Source organism: Sturnira hondurensis, unplaced genomic scaffold, assembly GCF_014824575.4.
Source record: "Sturnira hondurensis isolate 20B ecotype Veracruz unplaced genomic scaffold, ASM1482457v3 Scaffold0012467, whole genome shotgun sequence".
Lineage (NCBI taxonomy): Eukaryota > Metazoa > Chordata > Mammalia > Chiroptera > Phyllostomidae > Sturnira > Sturnira hondurensis.
The window spans coordinates 2,439,584-2,451,576 of record NW_028085098.1 but is presented as its reverse complement, the minus strand read 5'-3'; the positions used below and the strand labels follow the sequence as shown (position 1 = coordinate 2,451,576).

General features: G+C 36.0%; 1 long non-coding RNA gene across 1 annotated transcript; it reads left to right on the top strand.

Moving 5' to 3' along the window:
- The first annotated feature begins 562 nt into the window (after positions 1-562).
- On the top strand, positions 563-6,518 carry LOC118997050 (uncharacterized). Its single transcript, XR_005068594.1, has 3 exons — positions 563-674; positions 2,943-2,949; positions 6,507-6,518. It is a non-coding gene; the product is annotated as an uncharacterized LOC118997050 (long non-coding RNA).
- The last annotated feature ends 5,475 nt before the right edge of the window (positions 6,519-11,993 follow it).

Below are 11,993 nucleotides of genomic sequence, written 5' to 3'. Positions count from 1 at the left end.
TGGCTTCCTTCTCTTCACTGCTGGTTCCCTGTATATTTTTCTTTATTTCATTCAGTGTAACCTTCATTGCCTCCTTTATGTTGTTGCCATACTCAGTGAGTTCTTTGAGCATCCTGATCACAAGCATTTTGAGCTCTGTATCTGATAGGTAGGCTATCTCCATTTTGTTTAGTTCTCTTTTTTGAGGGGCGGGGTTGTTCTGTTCTTTCATTTGGGCCATCTTTCTTTGTTGCCTCCCTATGTTTGTTTCTGTGTATTAGGTAGGGCTGCTTTGACTCCCTATAAACCATACCTATAAATTGTGTGAGGTGGAGGCTTAGGTAATTGCTAATGTAGGGTAACCTGCTTCACCACTTTGTGGCTCTGTGTGGCTGGAGGTCTTAGAGAGGGGGTCTGTGTCTCTGCCTGGCTTCAAGGGGTTTTCCCAGTAGTCGCCTCATTTCTAGTCTCTTCACCAATTCCCCCTTCCAGTTGTTTCCCTGGTGTTGACTCCCATAGTAGGTTTGCATATGTTTTAAGACTCTGTGGACTCTTTAAGCAGTTTTCTAAAAATCCAGCAGTTTCTTCTGCTGCCCCTACCCCCACTGATTTTTACAGCCAGAAGTTATGGGGGATTTATCTTCTTGGCACTGGAAACATGGGCTGTGTGGTCTGCCCTGAGGCTGGGATCACTTGTTCCAAATGTATGTTTCCTGATTTTTGTCCACCACACACGAATGTGGAACTGCCCATGCTGGTTCTGCCCCTGCCACCTCTCGGCACTACCCATGTGTCCTTGTCTCTCCACTCTGTCTCTGCATCTCTGCCCCTCCTAACCATCTGGATGAATGTGGCTGCTTCAAATCCTTGGTTGTCTGACTTCTACATAGTCCAATTTTCTGACAGTTCCAAGTGTTATTTTGAGATTTAGTTGTAAGTCCTGTCAGTAGTTGTGTGAGAAGGTGAAGCATGTCTACCTGTGCCTCCATCTGGACTGGAAGTCAATAGTACTTCTCATAAACTAGCAGTGAAAAGTTCTATGCTCCACCTTGTAGACCTGTAATAAATGCATTTGTTCTTTAATAAAAGGACAAGACCTAATTTTGTGAGAACTAGAACTATAGTCCCTTAGAAACTTTGCAGCTGGATACCATTCCACTAACAACAAACAGCCTACTCTTACATGAATGATCTGAGTCTTCTCTGATGCATAGAAGCAGTCCTGTAGTTTCAGATGAGGAATTTCTAGACACAGCATCCTATATTTATCTTAACATTATATTATCCAATAAAACATAAGCCTGAATCTACTTGGCTGTCTAGAAATTATATAAACTCTTTACACACAGATTTGCTTTACTTTGAGCCAAACACTACTTGATAAAATTATCTAAGCTCCTCAATTCTTTACTCCCAACCCCAAATTCTATAATAACCTTATCTAGTTCTCTGGGGAGAGGCATTCTGGTTTTTATAGGGTGTCTTTCATTATTGTAATAAAGCAATAAGCCCTATTTTTGAAAACTCTACTTTCATCCCAGGAGTTATCAAGCAGGCTATTATAAGCCCTATCATGTTGCTAAAATCCCGAAGTCAGTAAGATGTCATAGATTTTGTAAGTGAATTCTGTTTAGTTAAAATAAGACCCCATGTGGTCAGAGCTAATAATCTGGCAAGTCCCAGTGTAAGTAAAAGTTTCCAGGCAAGAAATATAAATACAGAGGAAGGAAGGTACAATGGTTAAGTACTTCAAGTTGGGTGTTACACAGATAGGGATTTCTGTCTTGGCTCTAGTCATTCATATTATATACCATTAGTTGTTACTTCATCTCTTAAACTTTGTTTTTGCTCCCTATAAAGTAGGCACTAATAACACTTGCAACATTGTTGTCTGAATAAAATGTAACTTAACCACCAAAGTGCTTGGCAGGGGATACACTTCCATTAGTGATGAGTATAGTTTTATACAAAGTACTTCATTTATAGTCAAAGATAAATGGACTCAAATCTCCAAATTTCTATTTATAGCTTTAAAAATATTTTCAACAATTTATCTCACTTTGCCTCATACACAACATGGAAAGAAGAATGCAAATTGACAGAGTTGTATTATGAAGTATGATAACATAATAACATATCCAATATAGTATCTGGTAAGCAGTAGGCATTCCATTAATCTTTTTCTTTTTCTTTCTACCCTTGTTTTATACTTATACTTTGAGAAATATGATAATTAAAAAGAGTGCAATTTGAAGGTAATAATATTTGGGTTTGTGTGCAAAGGCTATATTTAAGCAGGTCTGTTTTCCTGCTCGTTCCCACATATTATATCCCTAGCTGTCATCTGGGGTGGGTGCTATTCCTATAGCTGAGCAGTTGTAATGCATGCAAATCATTTCCTGACCCAGTGTTCTGATAACCTCCTGTGTGTGTGTGTGTGTGTGTGTGTGTGTGTGTGTGTGTTTGTGTATGTGTATTGGGAGTAGTGATGATTGTGATATTCTCCTAGCAATTCCAAATATCAGCTGATCTCTCTTCAACAAAGCAAAGACAGCTATATTAACCATGACAAATGTTTAAACAGCTTTCTACTTGGGTTCTGGTAATAAATATAAAATATAAAGTCACAGATAGAAGATCAGACACAACATCCTAGTCAACTTCTTTTGCCCTTTGGACCAGGTAGAAGTGTAGACTATTACCTATGATGTTCTACATGAATATCTTCTTCCTCTTTTTACATCTTTTATTTCATATACCCTGACTTTCCCTAGTCCAAGTGACTCAAGACCTTCACTCCAAATGTATAGAGGTTCAAATGCTCTCTTCTGTGTTAGGCATCCTCTGGCATTTTCTGTGATCCAAAGTTATCTGCTTGTGTGTGTGCATCCCCAGTACATAACCTGAAATTAACATTTATTATGTTAAAGCATCTTCAAAGAGATTTTATTTTAAAGTTGGAGCAAAGGTGTCAACATCTTCTTTGCAAAGGGAAATCTTATTTTTGTGCCTGAAAGTTTCTTTTCCATCCTTAGGTTTCTTCATTCTACTTTGCTTTGTATCTGAAACTAACAACCTCTGTTAAAAAGCAAGAAAAAAATAGGTGTAGGACAGTGAATTACTTAGGTCATTCATTTTTAATTTGTAGGGCTAATTCTGATTCCACTGTATCTTTCAGATACCAAAGAAATTACACATAACATAAGAAAAAAAGTGGGCATAGTACTATATATGTATTGTAAAGTGGCTACTCCTGATTCAGAATAATAAATGAAGTGTGCTAGTGAGGTTTTGTGTGATTTTCTATTTTAGTTGATGGAACATCTTTATTTTATACTCTAGCCTATACAATATTTTTCCAATAAGTCATTCTTCATAAATCCATTGGTTCTGGGAATATTTCTATAAGTAACCCTGAATCAGGAACATTCTAGAGACATCCTCAGTCTGGGATCACTTCACCATTTTAATTTTAGAAATTTTGTAATACAGGTATTTCAAACTTAAAATGATATGAAGTCACAGGACCCTGGATATTCTCTCTTCTGTTCTTGTTGGTCAAGGTGACTGATGTTACTAGATCATAATGTTGCTTATCCTATGGGGCCACTTTAAACTTAATTCCTGGCCTGAAATTCTTCAGAAAATCCAAATAAATTTAAGGTTTGTTGCAAACCTACATGAAGCCTAATTAAGATTTAAACTCTTAGTCCCTGACTGCTGTGGCTCAGTTGGTTGAGCATTGTCCTGCAAAGCGAAAGGTTGCCAGTTTGATTCCCCTCTGTGCAAGTTCAGTCACAGTTCAAGGTCTATACAAGAGGCAACCAATCAATGTTTCTCTCGCACATTGATGTTTCTCTCCTTCTCTTTCTTCACCAAAGATTTAAATTTCCAGGGAAGACTTTTTACCCTGAAATCAACAACAAGACTTCAGTTTCTCTAGTGGGTGGGTGGTGTTTTCTTCCCTACTCTCCTATGAACTTAGACACAACCCTTTGTGTTTCTGGCTTTATGGGGAAAGAAGGCTGAGAGGGAGGAGTTGTTCTATTAATTTCCCAAGCACAGTCTGCCTCTGTGCTTTCAAACCCAGAAAATGAGGAAAAACTAAACAGTAAATTTAGTAAAACAGAGTTTAGTCAACAGAAAAGTTTAGTAAACAGCAAATTTAGCCTGCTTCACTTTCAAACCCATAAAATGAGGAAAACCTAAAGTTGACTTTATTTGGTTCAACAAATGACTCCAAGTGTATATTAGCTCTATTACTTCACTTAATTTTGTGTTCCCACAGTTGTTATATGCTTGTTTTCACTTTAAGTTCCTTTTATTTCAGCTCACAAATCCATGAATAAAGATTTGCTTACAAATAATTACTTAGCAATGTATAACAAAATGGACGTCTGGATTTTTGCACTTGGGCTAATGGAAATTCTTCTTTTTCTTCTTAATTCTTGACCCTTACATCTATTCAGAGAGAAGATTTTTACAAATGCAAATTTTAGAAAAAGGAACTCTCTTTATTCAATGAGTTGAATTAAGGCTACTTTTATAGTATAATAAGATTTTCTTTTTGAGTTTGAAAGGATGGAGAATAATTTCTTCACCTTTTCTATTTAACCTTATTCTTTCCTCTTTCTTCTTTGGTTCTTTCTTCCTCTAAATATTGAGTTTTAGTACATACTATATCCCTCTACTTTGAAAAATGTTATTCAGTGATTTCTATTTTAGAATATTTAAAGATTATTATTAACCCACAGTCTTGCTGGTTTTTATATTTTTGCCTTGTTTTTATTATTATATCCATAGTAACTCACAATTTTTATTCACATTTCTATTGTTTAATGTCTTAGTTTATGAATAGCCTATAATAACAAACAAAATATAAGTAATTTTACAGGTACAATTATTTATTTGAAATGTTTTGTAGTGTTATGGTTACCAGCAACACATTATCAGATTACATAAATTTTAACTTAATCCTAAGGAAAATAATCATACACTGAAGCAAATTTATAGAATATATAAACAAGAAGGAATAAAAATATCCCATAAGACTTAACCTCAGGTATTACTAATTTTTTTTGTGTGTTTCTTATTTTTAAACAAATTTTTATTTTAAATGTTGGAGTAATTTAGTATATACCCCTTTTTGCTTGCTTTTAAAGAAACCTATCTATGCAATGTTATTGAATATTTATTTAAGCCTTGGTTAAATTTGTTGCAGTTTGCTATTACATTTATGTAATATTTCTTTTGACAGAACTCCTTTTGTTGAAGATTTACAGTTGTCAATTATTTTTTATTTTAGATATTACTGATGCAAGAATTACTTTTGCACTTAAATACATCTTATATATCTGTATTTTCTGAGTAAATACTTAGAAGCAGATTTCCTGGGTCAAAGAAAATTTTATGGTTTTTTAAAATGCTTTTGTAACTGTTAACATTCCCCAAGAGGACAGTAGAATTTAAACCTCCTGAAATGGTTACTAGTAATAATGAATATTAAGGTTAAATTTTTCTCCTCCAGTACACCAATTATATATATTATTACTGAGTACATTATTTTAGTAATAAAAAAGAAACTGTGGCAGGAGTGTCAAACTTGCTTCCATAATATCACCTCTAAAGTTTCAGAGTACACTTATTCACAAAGTGTTACTTCATGTAAATTCTTTTTTAAGGTACATAGCAGTTGAAAGAAGAGTGTCTCTTTTACTATGTTATGTTTTTGTACGTAATTTTTGAATGTACTCAGCTATCATTGCAGAGCCCTTATTCATTTTTTCTACTTGACTTGGACTTTAGCAACTTAAAAAGCTCAAAATTTTGGTTTATACTGCCTTGGATGGAGTGACTCGGTGGATTGAATGCCAGCCTGTAAACCAATGAGTCTCTGGTTTGATTCTCAGTGTGGGGCACATGCCTGGGTTTACAGGCCAGGTCCTCAGTAGAGGGTGTGTGAGACGCAACCACACATTGATGTCTCTCTCCCTCTCTCCTTCACTTCCTCTCTCTTTAAAAATAAAATATAATAAAATTTTTGGTGTATATTGATTTTTAAATAATTTTCATAAGGTTCACCATTTTAGTACATTTTAGCAATTAAAACTTTCAGTTCTTGAGACCTGCCTATGTTTATACTTCTGTCTCAAATAATTACCAATTGTGGATCTTGAGCAAGTTCCTGGACTTTTCTGTGCCTCAACATCTGTGCACTTAGAATGAATATAATAATAGTAATGTACCACATACAGTCATTTGGATGAGTGGACTAGTTGACATGTGTAAAATTTTGAAAGTAGAACGATTCCGGTCAAGGTGGAGGCATAGGTAGAAATGTTTCACTTCCTCACACAGCCAAAGAAAGGATAATAATCAATTTAAAAACAAAAAAACAACCAGAATTGCCAGAAAATCAAACTGCAAGGAACTCTGACAACCAAGGAGTTAAAGAAGAAACATTCATCCAGATCTGTAGGAGGGGAGGAGATGGGCAGCTGGGGCAGAGAGGATGTGCGGCAAAGCAGCAGACTGCACAGGTGAGGCAGGGCCTGGCTGACCTACGGGTTCCATGTTCACAGGCAGATAACTGGGGAGGAACAACTAGGGAGCAAGACAGACCTCGAATCCCATGGTTTCAGCATAGGAAACTAATAACTCAAAACCTCTGGCTATAAAATTCCGTGGGGATTGGGAAGGCAGAAGAAACTCCCAGCCTCACAGGAGAGCCTGTTGTAGACACCCACAAGGTCCTAGAACACAAACACACCTACCTGGGAATCGAAAGGGCACAATTTGCTTGTGGGGAGCGAGGGAAGTAACAGAAGTGGGGTGAGAGCCAGTCAAGCAACATTGTTACCTCTCTGGCCCCTCCCCCACAGACAGTGCCACAACACAGCAAAGAGAGTTTCCCTGCTCTGGCAAATGCCTAAGGCTCTGCCCCTTATAATGTAACATTGCACTGAGACAAAGTAATATGGCCCAAATGAGAGAACAGATCAAAACTCCAGAAAAAGAATTGAGTAACGAGAAAGTAGACAACTTTCAAAGTTCAAACCACCAATAATTGATGCTCACAGAAATTAGTGAGTTTGGTCACAAAATGAAGGAAGAAATGAAGGCTACACAAAGTGAAATAGAGGATAATATACAGGGAACCTACAATGAAGGAAAGGAAACTGGGACTCAAATCAATGATTTGGAACAAAAGGAAAAAATTAAAATCCAGCTGGAACAAAATGAAGAAACATGAATTAAAAAAATGAGGACAGACTTAGGAATCTCTGGGACAACTTTAAACACTTCAACATTTGAATTATAGGGCTGCCAGAAGGAGAAGAGGAAGAGCAAGAAAATGAAAACTTATTTGAACAAATAATTAAGGAAAACTTCTCCAATCTAGCAAAAGAAATAGACTTCTAGGAAATTCAGGGAGCTCAGAGAGTCAAAGAAATTGGATCCAAGAAGAAACACATGAAGGGATATCATAATTACATTACCTTAGATTAAAGATAAGGAGAGAATCTTAAAAGTAGCAAGAGAAAAGGAGACAGTCACCTACAAAGGAATATCCCTAAGACTATGAGCTGATTTCTCAAAGGAAACCTTACAGACAAGGAGGGGATGGGAAGAAATATTCAAAGTCATGAAAGGCAAGGACCTATATCCAAGATTGCTCTATCCAACAAAGCTATCATTTAGAATGCAAGGGCAGATAAAGCGCTTTCCAGATAAGGTCAACTCCTTTAGGAGTTCATCATCACCAAGCTCTTAGTATATGAAATGCTAAAGGGACTTATCTAAGAAATAGAAGATCAAAAATAGGAACAATAAAATGACAACGAACTCAAAATTATCAACAACTGAATTTAAAAAATGAACTAAACTAACAACTAGAACAGGAACAGAATCACAGAAATGGAGATCACATGGAGAGTTATCAGCTGGGAGGCAGAGAGGGGAGAATGGGAAGAAAAGGCACAGGGAATAAGAAGTATACTTGGTAGGCATAAAAAGGCATTGGGAGGTTAAGACTAGTATAAGAAATGGAGCAGCCAAAAAACTTGTATGTACAACCCATGGACATGAACTAAGGAGGGGGAAATGCTGGCGGGTGGGGGGTTGCAGGGTAGAGGGAAATAAAAGGGAGAAAAAACTGGGACAACTGCAATAGCATAGGCATGATAGAATCAATAAAATATGCTTAAAAATTGAAAGGAATACTTGGCATATTAGCTGTTATTGCTACTGCTGTATAGAGGATTAAAAATTAATTTTTAATAGAAAATATAGATATTTTACTCACTCCTTCCACTTTGGGGTTCTGATTAATTATATGCATAAGGCTTATAGAATGATCATTTTATTAATGTAAGTACCATATATAACAATGGAAAATACTGGCAGAAGCTGGTTAAAAACATCTTGGCTTGGGTTTAAAGATGAAGTGAAACAAGGAGTAAATTTGTCTTTGTTTCAATATTCTTAGAAGTGTGTAAATAGATGAAAGAGGGAGTGGAGAAAGAGGGGAGAGAGGGGGAGAAGGAAATGGGAACTGTCTGTTTTCAAAGCAGATTTAGGACCTTAAATTACAGTACCCAGAATGGCACCCACACAGTCACAAAATGTTTTCTTAAAACATACAGAATGATAGCGAGAGAAAGTTCAGAAAAAAACAAGCATGAGATAAATGAGAGAATCCTTTTATAGAACGGCATCTGAACCACTACTGGCATAACCCAGTGGTGAATATGTCAAATTCCTCAAATAAGATGGGCCATTATAGCCCTGGGAAGGTGCAAATAGGTGTATATAGAGAGAGGCTGGATGTACTCTCTCCAATATAGACTCAAGAAGTCCAGAAAAGTTCTTTCCTCTTTGGCCTGAAGCTACAACATGAGAAGGGATTGTGTGCCTCACTTTCCTCCACTACAACAATTTAAATTTAGATTTAAAAAATTAAATTGCCATGAAAATCATGGCATGGCCATCATGGAGTTTTACTGTTCACAGTGTAAACATAGCAGAACTCTGTCTGTTCTCTGTGTTGAGATTATATAAAAAGCCATGAATGATGCAAGGTTAAGAATGATGTTGCCCTATGACTTTTGTGTAGCTTTAAGTTTGTGGGCATTTAATTTCTGCTGCCATGGAAACTGTCCTGACCAGCACAGACTCTCTGTGATTTCCTGCAGGCAGAGTGACACCATATCTCAGAAAAGTGATACTGTCTCAATTACCATCAATCAATATTTATTGAACTCTAGCAGCCTGCCTTGAGCCATATTAAAAGCTTGCACTGAGCTTTGCCCCCAGCTTGCACATGGTTGAACTGAGACCCAGAAGGTCAGACAGGTAAAGCAGAGTGTCTCCAGAATACAGCCAAGAAATAAGGCTATAAATTCTACAAAATCAGGGCTTTAGTGATTGAATCACTAGGGTCTTGGTGAAAATTTAAAAACACTCTAAATGTCAAGATGTGAACCAAAGCAATTCAGTTTCCATCAGAAATAGTAACATTGGAATTAGGTACTTTCAAAATACACATTTGACAGATTCATTTTTCTTAATGTTCTTTCTAGTCTTCTCTACTGTTTGATACTTTAGATATTTTTTTGTAAATATCCTTTAGTATTTCTGTAGTCTTCGTTATTTACCAAGTGTTTTACAGAGCCACTAAGCTTGAAGCATGTACACATCAGGGTAAAATTTCTGGATCAACTCATTCTGTTGGGATTTGTGTCTTAATTATTTTGTCTCTGTCATAAGCCATTTAGCCACCTCTTCACCCTCTATTTCTGTGCATGGCAAGTTTGCTGGAACAAAAGATCCCTAGGCAGCCTCAGATGTGCCCTTTAATCTTTCCTAAAGTTTCTTCTTTTCTAACTTATAATAGCTCTTAGAGTTCACATATGTTGGCCCTATTGCTTTTTCTTTTTTCTCCTAGGAGCAAACAAAAGCTAAAGTGAAATAGCATCAAAACCCAATATCATGCTCTTCCCACACACTGCTCCTCTTGTCTAGAATTTTTGTTGCCTTTACAAACTTCCTATCTTCTTGGTCCTGACTCTTATTATGTGGGTTAAAATGCTTCCTCCACAATGAAGCTTTCCTCCATTTCCCAAGATTCAGTTAAGGTGCACTCTTCATTTATGCTACACTTAAAATAATAATTTAGTTACAGCATTTAACCCTTTATATCTTACTACTTATTTAAATGCTTTTTCTCTGCATTTCCCTGAGAGCTCCTTCACTGAAGTGCTTACATTTCATAAATCAAGGCATTTTCTGCTTTAAACTCAATGATTGGTACAGTACAGATAGTTTATTGACATGATGAATAATAAAATAAAAAAATTAACAAAGAAAAGCCCACTCTCTGCAACCTTACTCTTTTGTTCTTTCAGAGTGCTGTATCATTTCATATCTATAATCTACTAAAGAACAGGGAATGGAGTTAAAAATGTCACTCTTGCTGATATAGGTCAGTTTATGATGACATACTGAACCAATGTTAGTTGACATTAGTTTATATTGTCAGTTTACAATGTTTAGTTAAATTTGGTACTTACTAGATAATTTCTGGATCCAACAAATGGCTCAGTGACTCCAGTTCCCAGCAACCCACTAGGGACATTTGCAGAACCTGTGAAATATCACTGCTGCCCTTCAGTTTTGTGAGGAAATAAATGTTTTGTCACTGGAGAAGAGTTAATATTTTGAGGTATTCTCCTAGCATCTAAAGGACTACACCCTTAGTTTCTCTCCACAGTAAGCTCTTAGGTTGTTTTTTTATTTTAACTACTTGTCTTTTCAGTTTTTCAAATGAGGAAACTGAAGAAGCAGAGTTGCACATGTGTTCATCTGTGGAAACTTATTAACATTTTAAGGCAGTTATCATATTATCTATTAGTAGTTTGTTGGTATCACCCCCAATTCATTTGTGTTTTTTTAAAAACCCACTTTATTACAATATGGTTGGTATATAAAAAGCTGTAGTTATTTAATGTACGCAACTCGATGAGTTCAGGAATTAGTATTTCCCCCCTTGAAACTGTCAGCACCATTAACACCATAAACATATTTATCACCTTCTAAAGCTTCTTCCCAACATTTCATTGTATTTTCTGTAAGAACACAACATAAGACCTAACCTTGTAGAACATTTTAAGCATACAGTACATGTATCATTAGCATTAAGAACTATGCTGTGTGGTGGATTTCCAAAGCTTATTTATTTTGCATAACAAAACGGCACCCTTGACCATCCCCTTTCTATTTCTCCTTCCTCTGAACCTCTGACAGTCACCATTCAACTGTCTGCTTCTATGAGTTCATTTTATTTTCCATATATAAATGAGATCATGCAGTATTTGTCTTTCTGTGTCTGGTGTATGTCACTCAGCAGGATGTTTTTCTCCAGGTACATTTATTTTGACACAAATGGCAGTATTTCCTTCTTTTGTTTAAGAATAAATAATATTCCATTATATGTATATACCACAATCTTAGCCATTCAGCTGTCTGTGGACATTTAAGCTGTTTCCATATCTTGGCTCAATTGAGATGGGAGTGAAGGTGTCTCATTGAGATCTTGATTTCAATTCCTTTATTAGCATCTTATTCTGACTAGAATAGGAGAGGAAGAACATTTGAAATATTTTTTCTCAGTTTTAAATTATGTATTTTTCAACTTGGGAACATTGGAATCGAAAAGACAGAAAACACAGAAAAAGGCAGCTTCCTCCATGCATGTTGGCACTTGGGTTGGTGGTGCTATTGCCAGGATTGTTTGAAAAGTGTAGTAGGAAAAAACTTAGCTTTTCAAAACATGCTGTGTATAATTGTGTCTTCTATTTGTGAACTGTCACAATACTATAACATAACAACTGTATTTAATACATTCTAATGTAAAGTTTATGCAATTTCAAAGTTAAACATAACGGGAAGAACTTGCTATGTTGGTTTACATATACACTGCTTTTATCCTTCACCTGTTACTTACTATTACATAG